This window comes from Nicotiana tabacum, chromosome 9, assembly GCF_000715075.1.
Source record: "Nicotiana tabacum cultivar K326 chromosome 9, ASM71507v2, whole genome shotgun sequence".
In the NCBI taxonomy this organism is placed as follows: domain Eukaryota; kingdom Viridiplantae; phylum Streptophyta; class Magnoliopsida; order Solanales; family Solanaceae; genus Nicotiana; species Nicotiana tabacum.
The window spans coordinates 89,912,834-89,936,291 of NC_134088.1; the positions used below are offsets into that span (position 1 = coordinate 89,912,834).

Below are 23,458 nucleotides of genomic sequence, written 5' to 3' on the forward strand. Positions count from 1 at the left end.
CAAGGCCAAAATAGAAGTGATCTCTAAACTCCTCCCCCCACATCCGTGAAGGGAGTGAGGAGTTTCTTGGGTCATGCGAGGTTCTATCACAGATTCATCAAGGACTTTTCTAAGGTGGTAAATCCCTTTTGTAAACTTTTGCAGAATGATGCCAAGTTCCATTTCAACGAGGATTGTATGAAGGCATTTGAATTGCTCAAGTTTAAATTGACTATTGCTCCTATTATCACCGCACCAGATTGGAGCTTGCCTTTTGAGCTCATGAGTATTGCAAGTGATGTGGCGGTTGGAGCAGTGTTGGGGCAACGTAACAATAAAATCTTCCATCCGATCTACTATGCTAGTAAGACCATGAATGATGCCTAAGTCAACAACACAGTGACCGAAAAAGAGTTCCTTGCTATTGTCTTTGCTATGGAGAAGTTCTACCCATACTTGATGGGTACAAAGGTAATTGTCCACACCGATTATGTGGCGCTTCGATATTTAATGAGCAAGAAAGATTCGAAGGCAAGGTTAATGCGGTGGGTGCTTCTATTGTATGAGTTTGATCTAGAGATTCAAAACCACAAGGGTAGTAAAAACCAAGTGGCATACCATTTGTCTCGTTTGGAGGAGAAGGGGAGGCTGCATGATGGCCTTGAGATAAATGATTCCTTCCCCGACGAGCAGCTTCTAGCCATTTCAATGATTGGGATGCCATGGTTCGCCGACTTAGCCAATTATCTTGTGAGTGGTATTATATCGAATGAGTTCTCCTCAAACCAAAGGAAGAAGCTCAAACGGGATTGCCTTGACTATTATTGGTATGAGCCGTATCTCTTTCGAATTTATACCGATGGTATGATTCGACGATGTGTACCGGAGGAGGAACAAGTGGAAATTCTTGAGGCTTGCCACTCTTCACCATATGGTGGTCACCATGGGGGAGCTAGAACGATAACAAAAGTGTTGAGTTGTGGATTCTGTTGGCCTAATCTTTACAAGGACGCTAGCGATCTCGTCAAGCGTTGTGATGAATATCAAAGGGCGGTTGGGATTTCAAAGAAAAATGAGATGCCCCTCACCACCATCTTGGAGATTGACATTTTTGATGTGTGGGGCATTGATTTCATGGGTCCGTTCGTGAGCTCTTGTTGGAACACTTACATTTTGGTAGCGGTGAATTATATATATCAAAGTGGGTTGAAGTCGTGGCTTTACCCAACAATGAAGCTCGAAGTGTGGTGGCATTTTTGAAAAAAAAACATCTTCACGAGATTCGGTACTCCAAGGGCCATTATTAGTGATGGGGGATCACACTTTTGCAACAAAGCTTTTGATACCTTACTCACAAAGTATGGTGTCACTCACAAAGTGTCGACTCCCTATCATCTTCAAGTAAGCGGGCAAGTGGAAGTCTACAACCGGGAGATCAAGAGTATTTTGTCAAAGACAGTGAATGTCAACCGTACGGATTGGTCAAAGAAACTTGATGATGCACTTTGGGCTTATAGGACAGCTTACAAAACACTGATTAGTATGTCTTCGTACCGGTTAGTGTTCGGGAAAGCTTGTCACCTTCCGGTGGAACATGAGCACAAAGCTATGTGGGCGTTGAAGAAGCTTAATCTTGAATGGGATGTCACCGCCAATTTGAGGGTGGCACAATTGAATGAGCTTGATGAATTCCGGTACCATACATATTCAAGTTCGTCCTTATATAAGGACAAGATGAAGTACCTCCATGACAAGTACATCCGGAAAAAGTAGTTCAAAGAAGGTGATCTTGTGTTATTGTTCAATTCTCGATTACGAATGTTTCCGGGAAAGTTGAAGTCTAAGTGGAGTGGTCCATTTGAGGTTGTGCATGTTACACCCTTCGATGCATTGGACTTGAAAAATAAAAATGATGAAGTGTTTAGAGTCAATGGTCACCGGGTGAAGCATTTTCTTGGCAAAGTTGATGATGGCCACTTCGTGGAATTAATTTATTTCAAGTAATTGATGGTAATCTGCGTCGTGCCGCGACGTTAAATCAGGCGCTTCTTGGGAGGCAACCCATGTTTCTTTTCATTTTTCATTTTCTTCTTTGTTAGATAGGTTTTGTTTTGAGCTAACTGGTTTTGAAGTGAATTGCAGGAATGAGTGTGCATTGCAGGGACTGTGTTCGAAAAATTTGGCCAAGTGTTGAACAAAGTGCAGACCGCACAATAATGAATGCAACCGTAGAAAGGAGTCTGCGGCCGCATAATTGTTTGTGCGGCCACACAACTGGAGGCCCAAAAATGTAAACTGTCTGAAGTTTTGAGTTGCAGAGAATAGGCCATTCTACGGCCGCATACAATAATGTGCGGACTGCACAAATTTCTACGGCCACACTCACTTTTGTGCGGACCGCAGAATCTCAGCAAAAGTCCAGGTAAAGAGTGCGGAGAGCACTCAAAATTGTGTTGCCGCACTCAACTCAACTTTTGACCGACTTGGTCAACCTATAAATAGGTCCTTTGTGCACTATTCACACTCTGAGTTCTTGAAACCTAAGCAAACACAGTGCACCACGAAATAGCTCACACTCCATACTCATTTCATTAAGTTTAGATTCTCACATGAATCCTTCATCACTGGTATGTTCAATCCATAATTAGATTTTTTCATTTTTCTTAATTTTTGTTCTTGATTAGTATAGTTATTTGTAGGCCTAAAATGTCAACTGTTATTCATGTATGCTTAAAATCATGTGGGTTATATCATGTGTGTTCATTGGGGATTGGGTAGATCATTAATCATGATTATATGCGAATACCATATCTAAATTATGAAAAAATTGCAAAACCTAAAGTCATTGCCGCTTAATTTTAAATTGTGCGGACTCACACAAAATTGTGTGGTCCGCAGATCTTAAATTAGGAAAAATGTGTTGCATGAAAAGTGCAAACCACACTCAAAATTGTGCGGGCCGTAGAAATATGTGTGCGACCGCACTTTGAAACTTCAGAGAACCAGTGTTCTGAACATGGAAATATGCGGCCGCACTTAAAATTATGCGGTCCATACTTTAAGATGTGCGATCGCACTTTGAAATTGTGCGACCGCACTTTGAAATTGTGCGGTCTGCACATGGTAGTCAGCGGCCGCACTCAAAATTGTGCGGTCCGCACTGTTTCTTCTGTAGACTATTTTCCTGCAATTATAATGCAACTGTTTACACTGTTTTGAACTCTAACTGACTTATGTGCCTTGTATTGCATACAATGATTCGGACACGAGGGAGAGGAGATACATTTAAAGGGAGAGGTGAACCCTCCCGAGGCCGAGGATAGGGCACTCACCCATTAGGAGTGCAATCAAAATCCATCGCCAAAAAGCCGACTACTGGGAGAGGTAAGGACACAGAGCCCTCAGAATCTAGTTCATATGACCCGTCTAGGGAAGCCTCCGAGGGTCATTTAGTGGAGGTAAAGCCTGGGGCCCAGTCCCAACCACCAAAAACCACTGGGAGATATCAATTGCGCAATTAACCCTCCACTACAACAAGTTCTTCTGAGGGTTCTGATGCCAGTATCTAGGGTTCAGAGCCCTCCTTTACACTTACTCCTCATGCACCAGTTGCAATAGATGATGATGACGATGTCCCGGATGATGGTAGATGAGGTGACACTCGAGTGGGCGGCCTAGAGAGGTCGAAGAAGAAGGAAACGTAGGAGGATAGATTTGTGAGTTTGACGGCCTTCACAAGGTTCAGAGCATGGTGGCCCTAGAGATCGCTCACACTTGAGCGACAGTTCTTAATGAAGGGGTGGATGTGGTTCTCCAAAAGCATCATAGATGCAAATGAGCACTTGGTATGGGAGTTCTATGCCAATGTGTCTCACATCAAGAAGGGTACCAAAATAACAAAAATGAGAAATTTGAAAATCAGATTCGACCCTAGCACTCTGAACACTTACCTCGGCTTTGAGGAGGTAGAGAAAATCCAGTACCTGGATATGCTTGCTATGGGTGATGCAGCTCGCCCCTGGTTAGTAGAGATTTTGGCTGCTCCAGGACCACCACCACCGTGGATCACAGCATGGATTCCTATCACATGAGCCACCCTAAATTGTGAAGCAAAAGTGTGGAAAACCTTTGTATGCAGCCGTATTGATCCAAGCTTGAATAAGAACAATCTTCCAATTCCACAAGCAGTTCTGGTGGCATCTATTATGACCGGGTACCCAATCAATGTGGGTACCATCATGTCGGCCAACATAACAGTGGATGTTCGAAAAGGTGAAAGCTCCTACCCATATCCCAACACCCTCATAGAATATTTCAACGATGCAAAGGTGGAGCCAAGGACTTTTGATACAAAAGTGAGGGCCAAAAATCCCTTCTCATGGTACTCCCTACAAGGTGCGGACAACCCAAAGTTCAAGGGTAAGGCCACTACCACAGTTGGTCAGTCTGATAAGCCATCGGTGGTAGTTCTAGAGTCTACTTCTAAGCCATCTATAGCTCCCATGCCTTCCACAGCAGCTGGGCCTTCCACCGGGACAGCTAATATGCCACCACCTTCATCTTCTAAACCATCAGCATCAGTACCAGTGCCGGCCTCATCCACTTATTCACTCATTGTGCTGTGAGTCTCTCAGACATTGGCGAGTCTCAACAACTGGATGCAGGCAGACACTTCTAAGATGTTTGACATATCCAGTGCTGTTGCAGCACACTATTCTACCCCAGCAGTACCACAGGTCCCTCAGTCAGTGGAGGAAACATTAAAGAAGATTATGGAGAACCAGAAGACCATTATGGATACATTGGTGGCTCATTTGGGAGCTATTGAGGAGTTGGGCAAGCAGGTAAAGAAGATGAGAAAATCTTAGGCTTCAAAGAAATCAGTGGAAAGATTGAGAAAGGAGGTGACAAAGATTGCAGCAGCGGGTGATTTGCCATTTGATCTACTGATGGAGGCAGATCCATCAGTACCAGCAGACCCAGTAGCACCATCAGCAGAGGCACCAGCTGGTCGGTCTGACGAGCCAGACCTTTCTTCCCACACTGCCGAGGAGATGCTTTAGATGCTCGCCAACCCCGTTGTTCACCAGCCAGATGATGATGAGATCCAGTTGGAGGAGCCCGAGGGTGGTGATGCTTCCAGTCACCCTGAGACCACATAGGGAGTTTTTTTTACTCTCTACCCTCCCTTATTCTAATTTTGCTAAGTATTGAGGACAATGCTTATTTTTATTCAGGGGGGTGGTCTATTTTGGTTTGATTTGATGACATTGGCATGTAATAACTTTAATACTCTTTTTCTTTTATCTTTATCTTCTCTTTCATTATGTATATATTCCTCCCTCTCTTTTGATGTATATATTCTATTCCCCTCGGTTTGTATATTCATTTGCCTTACTTTCAGTAGTTTATTTCATAGCCTCTTCATTTTGTTTTCTTAATAATATAGCTTCTTTTTAATTTGTTAGCTTCTTTTTATGTTTAAATGAACAATAAGCCTTTGGTTTTCTTAATGCCACAGTTCTTTCCAAAGGTGGGTTTTGTGTGAACCAGGTGGCTCTTCCCAACGATGGATGGCGTGACAGCCTTCTTAGGGGATCGAGTCCGTTTTTGATGTTTAGGTAGAAACATTAGTATTAATGAATAAATAAGGGTCAAGAATGTTTCATTTAGTACCAACACACTTAACTACACGCTTATGGTTAAAAACAAGTATTTGAAAAAAAATGGCTCTAGTTAGTGACCTTGTGACTCTTGTGTTGACTTAGGCAATCATCGGGTGGTTTAGTTGAACCATTAGTGATTTTCAATCTTGAATGCGGTTGTTGTGGGCCCTCGACTCTATTCTCTTTAACAAATCGGTTGTGTGAGAGGTGAGGTATTTTGTTACAAGTCTAAGTACCCATGTGAATAGTCTAGAACTTGCCCCAGATGTATTTCTAGGCGAAATTCTAAGTTAGCTTGGCTTGAGAAGTGATTTTAGGCTCTCCTTGACCCGTTTTGAAACCTTCCATGGCCCACCAATAATATTATTCCTATTCAACCCTTTTGAGCCTGAAGCCTTTTTCATTCGATAACCATGTTACAAACCTTTACCCATTTTATAGTGACCCTCTCTTGGCACCCGAGCTTTCTTTAGCACACATGAGAAATAAATGGCGAAAATATAAGTTTGGGGGAGAGACGAGGAGTTTAAAGATGGTATCAAGGCACAAAAAGAGAAAGGAAATGAAGAAGAGGAAAGGCAAAGAAAATGAAAGAAAGAACAAAAGAAAAACACAAAAAGAAAGTGAATAATGTTAAAGGGTTGAAAAGATTCAAAAGAAAGCAAAAGTGCAAAGCATGGAGAAAATAAAGAAGGAGAATATGAATAGCATGACCAAGAAAGAGTGATGTTAAGTCTCTCTAGTTCCCTTAAGGAAAAATAAAATGACTCAAAGAGTCGGCAAAGTATGAGCCAATAAGAAAAAATAGAGTGCTAAAGGAAAGATGAATCTGTTCTATTCCAATATTTCCCTCCTTAGTCCAAAATCCTTCATTACATGCCGAAAATGCCCTACATGATTTCAGGCCGAGTAAGCTTACATTACACCGTTTGGAGGCTTGACATCACTCTTTCTTGAGGGGAAAGCATATGGTAATGAGGGTAAAGCATATGGTACTTAGAGTCGGGCTTGTGACATTCTATTGAGAGTGATGAGCGAACCTTTCTCGAATCATTGCATTGAGTGCTTCATTCTTGAGTGAGATGAGCTTACGGAGAGTATAAGAGGAGGAGTTTGGGATCCACAGTGACCTACATGAAAGTGCGAACTGCCTTGATGAATAAAGTCAACTTTTGATGCTCAAGCGTCACATTAGAGCTATTTGTGATTTAACATTCAAAACATAGGCTTGTTGATGATTCGTGAGTGTGTGGGTAATCGTTGGTCCCAATTGATGTGTGTTTGATTCAACTTAGGCCAGCTGAAATAGCTTTTTCCTTGTGGAGGTGGAAATTACCTTAGTTACTTGAGGACAAGCAAAAGCTTAAGTTTGGGGGAGTTGATAAGTAGGAATTTTGACCACTTATTTGCACTCTTTTACTTTCGTTTTAGCTCAAAATTACTTAAAGGTATTCCCGAGAACTAATGAAATGTGCTTTCTTGCAGGAATATTAGAAAATGAGCCAAAGGGATGAAAACCAACTCAAGAAGGAGTAATATTGGACAAGGACCAAAACAAAGCAGAAAAGAGCAAAGTGCGGATCGCATAATACTGTGTGCGGCCGCAAACTATGAAGAACCACTAACAAATTCCCTTCGCAAAGTGCGGACTGCACAATTATTGTGCGGCCACAGAAGACAAGGTTCACAGAGATGGTGTTTTGGGTCCCTTAAGAAGTGTGAACCGCACTATTATTGTGCGACCGCAGAATGCAAAAGTGCGGCCGCACTTATAAATGTGCGGTACGCAGAAATCTTCCATGTCCAGCTCAAGTCCAAGAGTGCGGCCGCACTCAGAAATGTGCGATCCGCAAAATCCAAGAGTGCAGCCACACTTAGAAATGTGCAGTCCGCAAAATCTGAAGCAGTGCGGCCGCACCCTAGAATTGTGCGGCCGCAGAAGTCCATCCTGTCAAGACAGTTTCAAAGTGCGGACCGCACACATAATTGTGCGGCCACACAACCTCTGTAGGGGCAATTTTGTCCGATAATTTCAGTTGGGTATAAATAGATCGTTTTGTCAAATTTAGGTTAAGTTTGAACACCTGAAAGTAGATAGCCGTTTTTTCCTTACTGTTTTGGGTAACTTTGTAATAGTTTATCATTTTAACATTAGATTTTCTTCCCTTAATCATCTATTATGAGTTTAATCTTAGTTTCTTCTTTAGTTTCTTCAATTTTGCCTATGAGTAGCTAAATTCTTAGCTATGGTTGTGACCCAACCCTAGTGTGGGTGCCTAATGGATGTTTAATTTGGGGCTTGTTTGTGATTGGGTGTATGATATTTAGCCTAGTTCTTGCTTGAATTTAAGAATTAATGGTTGCAAATAATGATTCAGACCTAATTGACCTAGTCTCTACTTTAAAAAGAGAGATTAAGTCTAGAAAAACTTGGCTAACAAGGAATTGGGGTGAATTCAAGAAATTGATAGCCCCAATTAAAGGGTCAAATCTAGAGATAGTAAAACCCGACTTGAGCATCTATCATTAGTTTTGTTAATTACCCATTTGGACTTGAGAAAGCCAAATTGGAAAAAACCACTCAAACTACCGAGAGGTATAGAGTGGGTAATTGCGTGTGATTGCTATATTGCACCCCGATCAATCAAACCTGCCCTAAAACCCACAATCCGTTAGGTAACCACCTAGGTGAAAGTCATGACCCTAGATCGTTTATCAACTTGAAAAACAACAATACCAAAAAAATCGTTCCTTAGCTTTTCATTTACAAATAACAGTATACTTTTTAGAAGTAGGAAGAAACAACCAATTATGTTAAAGTGCAATTTGGGCACGTCATATACCTAGTATAGATATATACCTAATCCAATATAAGCTCTCTTTGGAATCGACCCCGACTCACGTTGGGTAATTATAATTGCATCGACCACTAAACAATCCCAATTAGTGGTGTGAATTTGGGAGACATGAGTGCGCTTTAACATCGGCCCCTAGGGAACGCCGACTATACCGATGATCATGTTAATGACTTGCTGAGGTTCCTCCTGCTCGGTCTATTTATGAGAATCTCTATTCCTGAAATGATTTTCAGCTCGATCGCTCAGGAACTCCCGGAGATGTCCGTTGTTGAATAACCTGGCTACCTCCTCCCTTAATTGTCGGCAATCCTCTGTTATGTGTCCGTGTGTGCCATGATACTTGCATATTAAGTTGGGATCCCTTTGGGCTGGATCGGACTGTAGAGGTCAAGGCCACTTGTTATCTCTAAAGCGTCCTATGGCGGATACGATAGCAGCAACATCGACGTTGAAGTTGTACTCCGATAACCTCGGTGCTTCCTTAGGCTCGACGAGCCTGTCAAAGCTGCTGCTCATGAGTCCCTAGCTGTTTTGACTACGATCGTTTATCCTTTCATTTCACAGGGTTTGGTCCAGATCTGTTACCCCTACGATTACAATTGAACAGCTGATATTGATCCCTGCTTGACCTTGGTTCACGATCAATGTCTTTTTTGGGTCTGTCATTAGCTCGGACAAGATAAACAGACCCGGAATGGGCCCCAAGCTGATCATCTTCGACTCTAATTTTCGACCGATATCGGTTATGCACATCGGCCCAAGTTACAAACGGATATTCTACCAGATTTTGCTTCAACTGTGGTGAAGCCAATGAGCTTCGAGTATTGAGTCCTTGGGTGAAGGCCTGAATGGCCCAATCTTCTACTACCGGCGGCAGGTCCATCCGTTCCATTTGAAATCTTGACACGAACTCCCTAAGCATCGCGTTATCTCTTTGCTTTACCTTGAAAAGATCCGATTTCCTGGTCTCGACCTTGATGGCTCTGGCGTGTGCTTTTATAAAAGCATCTGCAAGCATAGCAAATGAGTCAATAGAATTGGGGGATAAGTTGTGATACCATATCATTGCTCCTTTTGACAAGGTCTCCCCGAACTTTTTCAGCATGACAGATTCGATCAAGTCATCTTCTAGGTCGTTCCCCTTGATAGCACACGTGTATGAGGTCACATGTTCATTTGGGTCAGTTGTCCCGTTGTACTTAGATATTTCAGGCATGCAGAACTTTTAAGGGATCGGCTTCGGGGCAACGCTCGAAGGGAAGGGTTTCTGAACAAACTTTTTGGATTCTAGGCCTTTCAATATCGGTGGCACTCCGGGGATTTGGTCGACCCTGGATTTGTAAGTCTCCATATTTTTGTCGTTGGCTTCAATTATCTTTTCTCTCGTTTCCACCCGCCTTTTCAATTCCTCGATCATCTTTATTATCTCGGGGTTGGTCTCGGGTTAAGCTTCATTTAGACTATCTCGGCTGGTTCATTTCTGCGAGTATTTTCCCGGGATGATTCGGACTCAACTCTACTGGGAGCGCGGCTTCAGTTCTGCAGTTGGGCTATCGCTGCCTGCTGAGCCTGCAGCATTTCGAAGATTACTCGTAAGTCGATCCTATCTCCTTCAGCATCACGAGCATTTTGGGCTACCGACCGAACTCCCCCGCGGATGTTGTTCTCAGGATCGGTGGGAAAATTTGTGTTGATAGCCACATGTGAGCTGGCGTCGATCGGGTCTGCGACCGAAATTCTGTTGGGATCGACGGGGAGCACCTCGTTACCGAGCGCTATATTGTTGTTCTCTCCATGGTGGCCAGACTTAGCATCCGTGTTTAGAGGGGTAGATTGGGAGTTCGACATTTTAAACACAAACCTGAAATCAAAGACACTTAAAAGAACAAGTGTGAAGTAGGATGTATTATGAAAATTTGTATCAAATTGCCACTATTATCCTTAGCCCCACGGTGGGCGCTAAACCGTTTACCCTCAAAATCGGATAACAATTAAATTTATAAATGATTTTAAGGATACGCGGATTAATTTGATACAAAATGATAAATTGGATTAAAACGAACAAATAGAAATACAGTAAATTCAAACCACGCGGGGAAGATGTCTTCAGCCTTAATGAACTATTTGCCCTCGATCCAGGCTCACAATGGTCAATATTGATGAATGAAAGAAAAGCTTAGAATAACGATAAAAATAATAGTATATTGCTTTGGAATGCGTATTACAGCATGCTTAATGAATTATCAAACCCCCCCTTTATATAGTAGGGGAATCCTACTCTAAGTATAACTCTATAAAAGGTAAAATATTCTTCTGTTTAATTGATTGTCGGTTCTACATCGATACATGTCGAGATCCATGCCGTGATATCTGGCCGGTCACGGATATTACGGCCTCCTGTTGGTCGTGTTTGATTGCCCAGCGACGCTCTCCGGAATCCTTCAGGTTTTAGGTCGATCTCGAATCATGACCCCGATATTATCGAGGGTCTACGGTTGGCCCCCCGTACTCTGACTCGAGGATATTCTAGCTTCGATTCCGATTTTTCGCAATTACATCTTGAGCTCGTTTTACCCCGTTGGAGGTCAGAGTGTATCATGAGCCCGATTTTTACCCGTACACAATAAGCAAGCGAGGTTGGTAGAATAAGGTTGTTAGGTGCCTTTCTGTTTATCTAATGTTACGGAGGATATATTTGGCTTGAGTTCACATGAGGTAAGCGTCTATATTCTAGCAGAGATTTATCTAAGATTTTGAGTTAGCGAGTTCACATTAATTGTGATTTAGTTTTTGCAAATGTACTACTTTTAGTTTTTTCCCGTACATATGCATATCACATATGATTCGAGTAACCGAAACCGGTACAAATGGCTATAATCGAGTGCATATATCTAGGGGCAGAGCTAGAGGTGCCTCCTTGCGGAAACACTGCATTTATCCGGTGTGAGATATCACATTGTTCGAGAAATTCTAGATGTTGTCGGAGTAAAGGATCGTCAATAAGGGCGTTCTAATGTGTTGTAGATTCTTATCCAAGACTTGTATCATTTGATGATGCCATGTGAATCGCTAGAAACATGTAAAGTGTATGGCTAACCCAATAACGAAAGTTTCGTAAGGGGACCGGAGAACGTTGATATATAACTAATGGAATGCTTAGAATATCTCCAAAATACCGAGTCGATCCGAGTTCTTGGAATTGGAATAAATTCGGCAGCGGATCGCGATAGGGGACATAATTCATATCTCTCTCTCTCTCTCTCTCTCTCTCTCTCTCTCTCTATATATATATATATATATATATATATATATATATATATATATATATATATATATATATATATATATATATATATATATAGTAAACGTTATATATCATTGGCTTCTTCTTGTATGTACTTGTATATATTTTAAATTTCTTATAAAAATCTTGAAGCCTATGGCAATATGCGAGCTTCAAGTGTCATTCATCAATTTGAGCAGTGTATAACCCATTATATCCAAAACCCAAATTAGAGTTCCCATTTTCTTTTTCCATGTGAACATAACGGTCGACAAAAAAACAATTGTCATATTCCTAATTTAGAGATCAAGAAAAGAAACTTGTGAAGTGTGACGTCAAATTACATATATGCCATTTTCGCACGGATGTATGAACCAATATTCTTGTAAGAAATCTGTTGTCCATTCTCATACTCAAACACCTAAGCTGGTACATAGTCTTCACATAGCATCTTACTTACGTCTGATGGTAATGCTCTCAAATTTTGGGTTACCTATAAATGAAGAAAGGTCCCAAAAGCTTATTCTTTATTCATTATTAAATCATTTTGTTTGACAAACTGAAGATTTTATCTCTGACCTTTAAAGAGTTGCCTGTGTAGCTTGTGAGAAATCAACTGAAATTAATAGCTTTAAAACGAAGAGAAGTAGCTTCTAATGTTCCATGAATCGAGATGTAATCTCAAAAGGCAAACTGTCTGACAAAAATAATAAAGAATTCCGTTGTCAACTTTGAGTTTCATTACATTTTTTGAATTTGTATACCCTCTTCTAGAAACTCTAAAAATATTAGTTTACTCAAGCATATAAGTGTGTAATATAATATTAGAATAAGAGTGGACTAGAAGTATATGGCTATATATATAGCTAGTTCAAGTAACCTCTATACGCAAATGTACACACAATTTAATTTATTTCTAGATGTAGTTTAAGGCACGAGCTAGGTGGATAATTTTCATACGTCAAACTAATAGTAAATGCTTTGAAATGCTGGATACTCAATTATGGTAGGAGGATAGCTTTTAAGAAAGTCCATTTTAGGTTATGAGTAAACCATTGACATGGAAATGATAGTCATGAATCATCATGTTGTTAATGTTGTTTGCATTGAAAAGTTGGAACCTAAGTAATGATGGAATGAGGAAAACTGCAGAAATAAAATTAAAGCCTATTATTGCTTTTGTTCGTGTGATCTTTTTTCTTTATTATTATAGCCCCAAAGTAGCTTCATTTTTCAACTTTACTTATTGGAAGATTGCTAACTTACTTATTGGTCTTAAAATCAACAACAAAAATTTCTCATGATCATTAATTACCATTACTAATTTGACATGAATTGGAAAGAAATATTTTCGATTGTTACGGAACCAAAAACATTCTTATTCATATATAGTCTCAATTCATGTATTGGAATCTAAAAGCTATTTAACTCATCATATACTCTTCATCCTAGTTGTCCATCTCCTAAATCATTTGTAATATACATCTCTGTCACTTTAATCTATTTTTCCTCCAACATCAAAGATGACTCGTCGTTTATTTGCCCAAATGTTCATTAGGCTATGCCAAAAATCTTCTACAGCTTGAGCCAAAGCTGCATGCATGTGCTTTCTAATGGTCACAATATAAGAGTTTACTGTCACGTCCTTAGTCGTTAACTAAGTACACGTGCGGAACTTGACAATTTGCTCACGTTCTTATTATGCCAAGTCAGTCTTACTACACTCAAGATTGCTAAGAGAATGGTAGAAAGAATACAAGAGAATTGATAAAGAAAGCTTTGTATTAGAGAGAACTTGAATTTTTTGCTTGATGAAATACAAATGAATGGCCCCCTTTATATACTAGTCTCCTAGGGGCTAGTATGTAAATATTAATTGTTACACAAGTCCTTAATATTTACAAGATAAGGACTTTCTCTAGAATTCTCTACAAGCCTAGAAGATTCCAAGGACTTTTCTAGCAAATCCATAAGGATCTAGGGTCTTCCAAAGGAAATGTCCATACTTCTCTAGAATCTTCTCACAAATGCAAGCCTTCCTCCTATGTAAGCTTCCACATGATATTAATATATGCCAAATAGCGCCTACATGGCATGATAACATGGCGAGTCATCACACTCTCCCCCACCTAATGTTGCGACGACCGCGGCGCAATGTTGCTGCATAAACTCTCGGATCTTATCTTTGAATTTCCATAAATCTTCATATCGTTCCCATGTGGCCTTCTCCGGTGATTGCCCCTTCCAATGGACGAGGAACATAGCGGTGACTTTTTGCCCTTGTTTTTGCCTGGCTTGGTAATCCATGATAGCCTCAATCTCCCTATCATGCGATGAGGTGATAGTCATAGGCGCTCGACTTGATTGGCCCCTACTCGGATCATCTTTATCTTAATGATATGGCTTAAGCATGCTGGCATGGAACATTGGGTAGATCTTAAGATATGATGGCATGTCAAGCTTGTATGAGATCTTGCCTACCTTGGCGACTATCTTAAATGGCCCCTCATACTTGCGAATCAGATTCTGATGCATGCCCTGTAGTGCCTTAAACTATCTTGGGTTAAACTTTACCATGACCATGTCCCCAACTCTATAGTCCGTGGGACGCCGCTTACAATCTGCAATCTACTTCATCTTCTTAGCCTCCTTATCCAAGTAGGACTTAGCAGTGTTAAGCTGCTCCTACCGTCCTTTGGCCATATGATAAGCCCCCAAACTCTTTCCCTCGAACGGAGCTGGTAATGAATGTGGAGTTTGTGGCTGTTGGCTTGTGGCTAGCTCAAATGGTGTCTGCCTCGTGGACTCACTCCGCTGCAAGTTATAAGAGAATTGGGCGATGTCTAGGAGCCTTGCCCAATCTTTCTGATGCGCACTTACATAATGCCTCAAGTAGCATTCTAGTAAGACATTGACCCGTTCCGTTTGTCCATCTGTCTGTGGGTGAAAACTAGTGAAAAAGTGCAGTTCCGTGCCAAGTATGTCGAATAATTCTCTCCAAACGTTCCCAGTAAAACGGGGGTCTCGATCACTGAGAATATACCTTGGTAAGCCCCAATACTTCACCATATTCTTAAAGAATAGCTTGGCGGCTTCCTTGGCAGTGCTACCTGGTGAGGCGGGCATGAAGGTGGAATATTTGGAAAATCTATCCACGACCACCATAATAGTACAATAACCATCAGACTTCGGTAGGCAAGTGATAAAGTCCATAGTCACACTCTCCCATGGACGCTCTGCAACTGGCAGTGGCTCCAAAAGTCCTCCGGGTTTTTGTTGCTCAACCTTGTCCTGTTGACAGACAAGACAAGTCTGCACATAACACTCTATGTCATCTCGCATGCGTGGCCAGTAGTAGAATGACTCAACCAAGGCCCTAGTGCGACGTTGGCCTGGATGACCAGCCCACATTGTGTCATGACTCTCCTTATGATCTGCCGTGTAATGTCTCCAAACTTAGGCATGTAGACCCACCGACCTGTGGTAAGCAATAGACCGTCTTCGACTCAAAAACGTCTCGTATTGCCCTGGTTGGCTAACTCGATAAGTTGTTTGGCTGCTGGATCGTGTTGCATGCCTTCTTTTATAGCCTCACGAATGTCCCATCTTGTTGAAGTGATTGCAGCAAGCTCGGCCTTCCGGCTCAAGGCATCGGCTACAACGTTACCTTTGCCCGGCTTATACTCTAGCGCAAAATCAAATTTGGCCAAGAAATCCTGCCACCTAGCCTGTTTTGGTGTGAGCTTCTTCTGCATCTGAAAGTAGCTAGTAGCCACATTGTCGGTCTTGACCACGAACCATGACCCAAGCAAATAATGTCGCCATGTACGAAGGCAATGCACAATGGCGGTCATCTCTTTCTCTTACACCGTGTAACGCCACTCCCTCTCATTTAACTTGCGTCTCTCAAATGCTATGGGATGTTTATCCTGCATCAAGACACCCCCAATGGAAAAATCTGAGGCATTAATATGTACCTCAAATGTCTTGGCAAAATCGGGTAATGCCAACACTGGCTCCTCTATTACAGATGCCTTGAGGTCTTCAAACGCCCTTTGACAATGCTCCATCCAAACCCATGGCTTGTTCTTCTTTAGCAACTCAGTCAATGGTGCGGCCTTTGCTAAGTAGCCATAGATAAATCGAAGATAGTAGTTAACAAGGCCAAGGAAGGATCTCAACTCAGTTACCTTTATAGGTGCCTCCCACTCCGTGATAGCACGTACCTTAGCCTCATCCATGCGTAGCTCTCCATTGCTAATAACATGGCCAAAGAAGTGCACCTTTTATTGTGCAAACTCGCATTTCTCCCTCTTGATGTATAGGTCGTTCTCCCGCAAGACTTGGAAAACCTTCCTTAAGTGCTCCATATGCTCCTCCAAGGTGTTGCTGTAAATGACTATGTCGTCTAGGTAGACTACCACGAATTGATCAAGGTAAGGATGAAAAATCTTGTTCATAAGGGTGCAAAATATGGCTGGTGCATTGGTTAAGCTGAAGGGCATCACCAACTACTCAAAGGCTCCATATCTCGTCACACATGTTGTCTTCGGCTCATCCCCTTCTGCAATGTGAACCTGGTAGTAGCCCTTGCGAAGATCCACCTTAGTAAAGTACTTGGCTTGCCCAAGTCTATCGAAAAAGTTAGCAATGAGCGGGATCGGGTACTTATTCTTTACTGTGACCTTATTAAGTGCTCTGTAGTCTATGCACAAGCGCAGTGATCCATCCTTCTTCTTCTGGAATAATACCGGTGCGCCGAAAGGTGCCTTTGATGGGCGAATGTGACCAGCATCTAGCAGATCTTTCAATTGTTTCCTGAGCTCCTCTAGCTCATGCGGTGCCATACGATATGGGGCAAATGTGGGTGGCTTAGCCCCTGGCTCCAACTCAATCTTGTGATCCACCTTACGCCTAGGCGGCAAGTGCTTAGGCAACTCCTCGGGCATGACATCTTTGTTTTCCTCAAGCAACTTCTCTATGCAAGGTGGTAGTGTCTCTTGAAAACTCTTGTCTTCCTCCAGACTTGCGATGGTTGCCACAAACGCCGGCTCCCCCTTCTTGATCCCCTTTACAACCTGCATAGCTGAGAGTTGTGCTTGGCTCTGTCCGTGTGGCATAGACACTGTAGGTACCATGCAAGCTCCTTCTCGCTCCATAACCAAGAGATGTTGGAGGTAGGGATCGATCAAAGTATGACAATGTCTAAAGAACTCTTGTCCCAATATGATGTCAAAGATATCCATAGCAGTTACGGTAAAGTTTGTCATACCTTTCCAAGTTCCCAATTTGACACCAACTCCATTAGCTACACCACGAGAATTTTGTACCTCGGCATTCACGGTCTTGACGCGGGAGTTGGTTGGAGCAAGCTTCAATTCTAGTCTCTTTGCGGCAGCCTCAGTCACGAAATTATGAGTTTCTCCAGTATCCACCATTGCACGAGCAGGCTTGTTGTTGATGGTGAGATCCATGTACTGGTTGCCATTCTCGGTAGGTTGGATAGATTACTTTGTGACAGCACCGTATAATTCGATCATACCTAACTGTGCGGTTCCCGAACTCTCTCCTTGCCGCTGCTCCTTCCGTTCACGGACCATGGCGCTAAGGCTATTTAGTCGGGACAATTCCTGAAGTTGTGCGGCCCTACGCATATGTAACATCCCTTCTTCTCGTCCTGCGCCTTCTTCTCGGCGTAGCCCTGACGACCACTCAACTTTTAGGAAACTTGAGTCTTGTAGTATTATTGTTGTATCTCTTTGCCTTTGCCACGGTCTCCCCCACCTTTTACATTGTTTAACTTTGTTTCTTTTCCTTTGCCTTTGTCGTGTTTGTCATGCCTGAAATCCATCAATGATTCGGCCTCCATTATGACTTGGTCTATATCTGCGACTTGTCGGCGTTGCAACTCCTACTTATCCCAATTTTGTAACCCATCCATGAAGTGGAACAACAAGTCATCATTGGTCAAGTTGGGGATTTGAAGCATAAGGGTAGTAAACTCCTTGACATAGACATGTATGCTCCCTGTTTGCTTCAACTCCCTAAGCTTGCGCCTTGCCTCGTACAATACATTGTTTGGAAAGAACTGTCTCTTGAACTCAGCTTTGAACTGATACCACGTGCTAATAGTACATAGACCTTTATCTACGTCGGCCATCTTCCTTCTCCACCATAGCATGGTAGTCTCTGAGAGGTACAACACTGTAGTGTTGATCATGGCCTCGTCGTCCCTCACTTTGCCGTGCTTGAAGTAGTTCTCCAAGTGCCAAAAAAGTTTTTCACTTCTTGTGCATCACGAACACCTTTGAACACTAGGGGTTTGGGAGCCTTGATCTTGGCCTCCCTCGCCACCACAACATTGTTGGCTGCATCGGTCACGCCAGCACTAACATGCTTCTCGAGTGACTCTATCTTTGCCTTCATAGCATCGATAGTACTCAAAGCCTCTATGAGTTTGCACTCTAAGGTAGTGATGGTTTGCCTTAGTTCTATCTTGGTCTGTGTGTGTCCCTCCAAGTCATTTCGGATACTCTCAATCTCTTCAAGAGTGTGCCCCTCAAGAACGCTAAGGGTGCCTTCTACCTTTCCCAAGCGTTGGCCAAAAATCTCCACGACGTCCATCCCCGCGTTCATCTTTATCACCCACTCTTTACCGAGCGAGACGTCCTCAGGAAGGACCTCCACTTCATCCTTACTCGCCTCAGTGATAGATGGTTCTTGGGATGTAAGCCCTTCATTTGACACAACCTCGGGTGGCACCTCGTGGCTCTTGTTGGTGGCATTCTTCTTTTTTGTTACGACCGCTCTTGCCAGCAGCATCCTGGATGACGTTGGATTGGGCGTTGGCAGCGTTAATTTCTCCTTCGTTTGCCATTCTCTTAGTTGTAACCTTTGCTCTGATACCACGTTGTCACGTACTTAGTCGTAACTAAGTACACGTGCGGCACTTGATAATTTGCTCACGTTCTTGTTATGCCAAGTCAGCCTTACTACACTCAAGATTGCTAAGAGAATGGTAGAAAGAACACAAGAGAATTGATAAAGGAAGCTTTGTATTAGAGAGAACTTGAATTGTTTGCTTGATGAAATACAAATGAATGTCCCCTTTATATACTAGTCTCCTAGGGGCTAGTATATAAATATTAATTGTTACACAAGTCCTTAATATTTACAAGATAAGGACTTTCTCTAGAATTCTCTATAAGCCTAGAAGATTCCAAGGACTTTTCTAGCAAATCCATAAGGATCTAGGGTCTTCCACTTCTCTAGAATCTTCTCACAAATGCAAGCCTTCCTCCTATGTAAACTTTCACATGGCATTAATATATGCCAAATGGCGCCTACGTGGCATGATGACATGGCGAGTCATCACATTACTCTCTGAAAATGGCAAGAATCGGGCATTATTCAAACTAATATTTAAGCTTTATTTGCATTCTCAAACGAGTGGAAATCTATTTTACAGTGAAAATTTCGAACTAGCATTACTCTAATTTATATGAATCCCATTCCAAATTTCATGCTCCGGTGGAAGGATTAAGAAGGTATTAATAAATCAATCTAAAAGTCCATGAAAATTCGATAATTACACAATTACTGATCAGCATTACTCATTGCCAACACATTTCTGAATGTTTGGTTCAAGAAAAGAGATTAATCTGCACTTAAGGCGGCACATTAAAAATATAATTAATTAGATAAAATGTCAGGTAAAAAGATTTCTCGTTACAATTAACCATTAGGGGTCGTTTGATTGGTGAACAAGGCATGCTAAAATTATAATGATGGGATTATAATACAAGAAATAAGTAATGACAAAATTATTTAGTGATATATTTTTATTGGTAGATATTTATTTATTTTTCTTTCACCGTATGTTTGGTTCATCAGACTATTATAAGTGGTAAAATATAAAACATGTGTTTGTTACTTCCCATTTTTCAATTTATGTGAAGGTGTTTGATTGAGGCCAGATTTTGAAAAATAAAGGAAGATACTTTTGAAACTTGTGATCTAAATAAACCATAAAAATTTATGTAGCTAGAAATCATTTCATTAAAGGTAAAAAGAAAATTTTAAAATTGAATTATCACTAAATATAGAAACGTGTCATTCTTTTTAGGATTAACTAAAAAGGAAAGAGTGCCACATAAATTGAGACATGAGGAGTATTATACTAAATAAATTTGGATAAACTTGTATGGAAAAATGACATTATATAGCCGCTGTTAAAATAATAACAAAAAAATGTATAAAATTTGTATATATACATTATGTATGTTATATACAAAAATTATACAAGTTTTATATACTTTTTTGACTACCAAATATAAATAGTTTTTGGCGCAGGCTAAAAGTGATAATACCCCAACTTTTATTTTCAATGTTAACCTTAGATTTATTTTCCAAAGGTCTTTGGATGAAGAACATTGGAGAAAAACGTGTTGGTTATTTTGATATTTTATCCGAAATTAGTAATTTCGGGAGTGTTGTCCCGTATTGAATGTGGTATAAAAATAATATTATAATTGTAATATAACTAATTTCGAAATTTGCTAAATCCCAAAACAAAAAATCCAATCAAATACGTGATAAAATCATCTCTCATTTTATTCCAAAATTATTACTTTCTCTTATCATACAAAGCAAACGACCCCTTTAGTGTGACAAAGGATAGAGTGGAAATTAGAGATCAAAGAGGATAGAGAGAGGAAGGAGAGAATGGATGTGTTTTGGGGAAAACTACGTTAGTGTCTGCAAGTGGCTTTGGAGACATGTTCCAGTGGACAACATATATTACTAAAAAGATAATAATTGCAAAAGTCTCACGTTTCTTTCTTGCTTTATATTTTTCCTTGATACCCTCTTCAACACTCACACGCAAACTCCTACTTTGACTCTCAACCAAAACAATAATGATATAAAGAATCAAATGAGAATAGGAAATTTAAACCATAGCCGCAATTCAGCTTACGAAAGCCTTTGCCTTTTTCTTTCCTTACTCATAGTACAAGTGAGCTGAGCACAGGCCATTTGCTTGTGGGACTATCTTCTCCTTTTCTATATCCTCTTTCTTCTTTTCATTAACTCTTCCTCTTGGTGGAATACTATACTAATAAATAGTAATCACCAAAAGATGTAGTCGCGTGGTGAGTCGGATCCGGGACTTAAAGTTTATAGGGTTCAACATTCAAAGATTTTAATATTGATCTCATTATACATTTAAAGTTACAGGATTATAACTCAGTACCAAAGAGCCAGATTTGTCCCTGGTGGTGTGGATGTAATTTTTTACTTTTAATCAAAAATTTCGGATTCGAGTCCTAGGAATAAAAAAATTCCTTATAGAAAGTATTTCCCCTTAAATATATATAGGCCCTATATCACATGAATTTAGATTAGTCGGGCCAACAAATTTAGGATGCAAAATGATTACAAAAAAATAGTGGAAAAAGCAAGGACCATAGATGGAATCAGAATTCTATATCTAAATATTGTAAAAGTAAAATTGGAACTATAAGACTGCAAATTCTATCCCTTTGTTAATTTATTGTTGATTTGTATTTTGCTCTTACTTTTCTTTTCTTCATTCTATTTTCTCCTTGTAAAATTTGATTTAAATGCTTTCCGTTTTCTGAAACGTAAGTTAGTCTAAGTTGCCTTCTCCCTACGCAATTGAGCTTCTTCAATAGTCAATTATAGGAGGCATAAATTTTCTGTCTAATCAAAAATCTGAAGTGTCCCACATTATCTCACCCCCAACCCCACCAAAAACAATCCCTCAATTCTCCCTACTATTTTTCGCTAATTCAACATATGTAGTGGGAACTGTCTTACTTTAGAAATAAAGTTTTTGATTAACTTTTTTGACAAGAAAAGAAAATGGTCTTTCAAGTTCAATTTATATATCGTCCTATTAATGGGCCAACATTTTAATAGTATAAAAAAATAATTGTAGCACGGCAAGAGAGGTTGCAATCAAGAAGACAAAGACAATTAAGGTGAGACGAAGCTTGACGATATCTCCCAAACTTGGAATTGTGAGTAATAATAGTGAGACAAGGAAGATCTGAGCAAATCTCCAAATGGAACATCACTTAAAGTTGGCCTTTTCGTAAGCCTACCCTTCTTATTCGACTTGCCTACAGCTTTCATTTTAAGGCATGTAGGACAAACCCCATTACCAAATGACAAATTTATCACATTTCCCACCCTCAATAGAGTGATTGCTCTCTGTTTGAAAAGAATATGGATTGAGTTATTTTATTTTATTTTGCTAATGATATGCGACTTTTAAATTAAAGACAGGAATTTAAGATTCATAAAATAATTAACTTATCATGATTAGAGGTGACAAAATGAATAAAATAAAAAAAAGTTATCTCCATATTTTCAAGTATAAAGTGGGTCGGATAATGAATTTTTTAAAAATAAAATAAATATGGGTAAGAACCATATTATCCACTTAGAAAATAAATAACTAATGGATAACTAATGAGTTTAAATTTTACGTTGTAAAGATTCAAATCGGGGATTCCTCAAGTTTGGAAGACTAAGAATTCTCCCAAAAGTTGTCATATTTAAGAAGGCATGAATAATATGAATATCCATATTATTTGTCGGTTAACCCATTTTCTATCCTTATTAAATATGGATCGATTCGAATAATTTATTCATTTTTGTATTACCTGTTTTTGATCCGTCCATTTTCAACCCGACCCGTCTGTTTGCCTCTCATAAACATGACTCATCTGGCCTCTCTATAAATGTGCTGTAAGAGAGGGCAAACAATTGCTTCAAGGAAAACATTAATTGTGGAAACAGATTGACATGTATTGGTTAATTGAATTGATGTTGTGAAAAAAAATTAGTGTGAGAGTATCTTTTGAAAAACTACTATCTAATGCCAATCTTTGAGTAAGCAATGGCTTGTACGTAAGTCAATTAAAAGATGTGGAGATTGTCAAATACGGACCCTCTTTGTAGCCATGCCTTGATCAAAACGTCTTAATCGTATCGTCAATTCAATTTTGTTGGGTTGACTAAAGCTATTAGTAGATGTTTAGCTCCTACCTCCTTCTGTTAACTTCATTGCCTCAACCAATTTTGGTACGTTTCATAAAAGCAACTTGTAACATTTGTTACTTTACACTAATTGAAAGAGGCTTAACATTAAAGTAGTCCTTTAAATGGTTCCTTATGCGTGGACATGTTTAAAGTAGTCCTTTAAATGGTTCCTTATGCATGGATATGCTTAAAGTAGTATTTTAAATATGTTTTAAGTAAATAGCTTTAGTCATTTAAATTTATCAAAATAGTAGAAATTGCATCTCAAAAAGTTGCAGCACACCCTAAAAATAGGAGAAAGATAGCACAAAATGCAAAAATTGTACCTCCAAATGTGATTTCTCGTAAATCTTTTTTTAATACTTAGTTCTTATCAAATTTAACAGATAGAAATTTGTTAAATATTTAATCCTTTTGATAAACTTAAAGGATCATCAAAACATATTTAAAGAATCATTATTGTCATATTCTCAAAGATCGCAAACCGAAGCTTTCAAGTTCACGCTCCACAAGCTAAATCTAAGGAATGAGTTGTGGTGCAATTGACAAAAGGCCAGACCAACCGCACGCAGCAAGAAAAGATTTTCAACTTGAAGATCTTC

At 40.2% G+C, this 23,458-nt stretch overlaps 1 pseudogene; it reads left to right on the forward strand.

The window, feature by feature from the left end:
* The first annotated feature begins 438 nt into the window (after positions 1–438).
* LOC142164020 (uncharacterized) overlaps positions 439–23,458 on the forward strand; it is a 148,381-nt pseudogene continuing 125,361 nt past the window's right edge.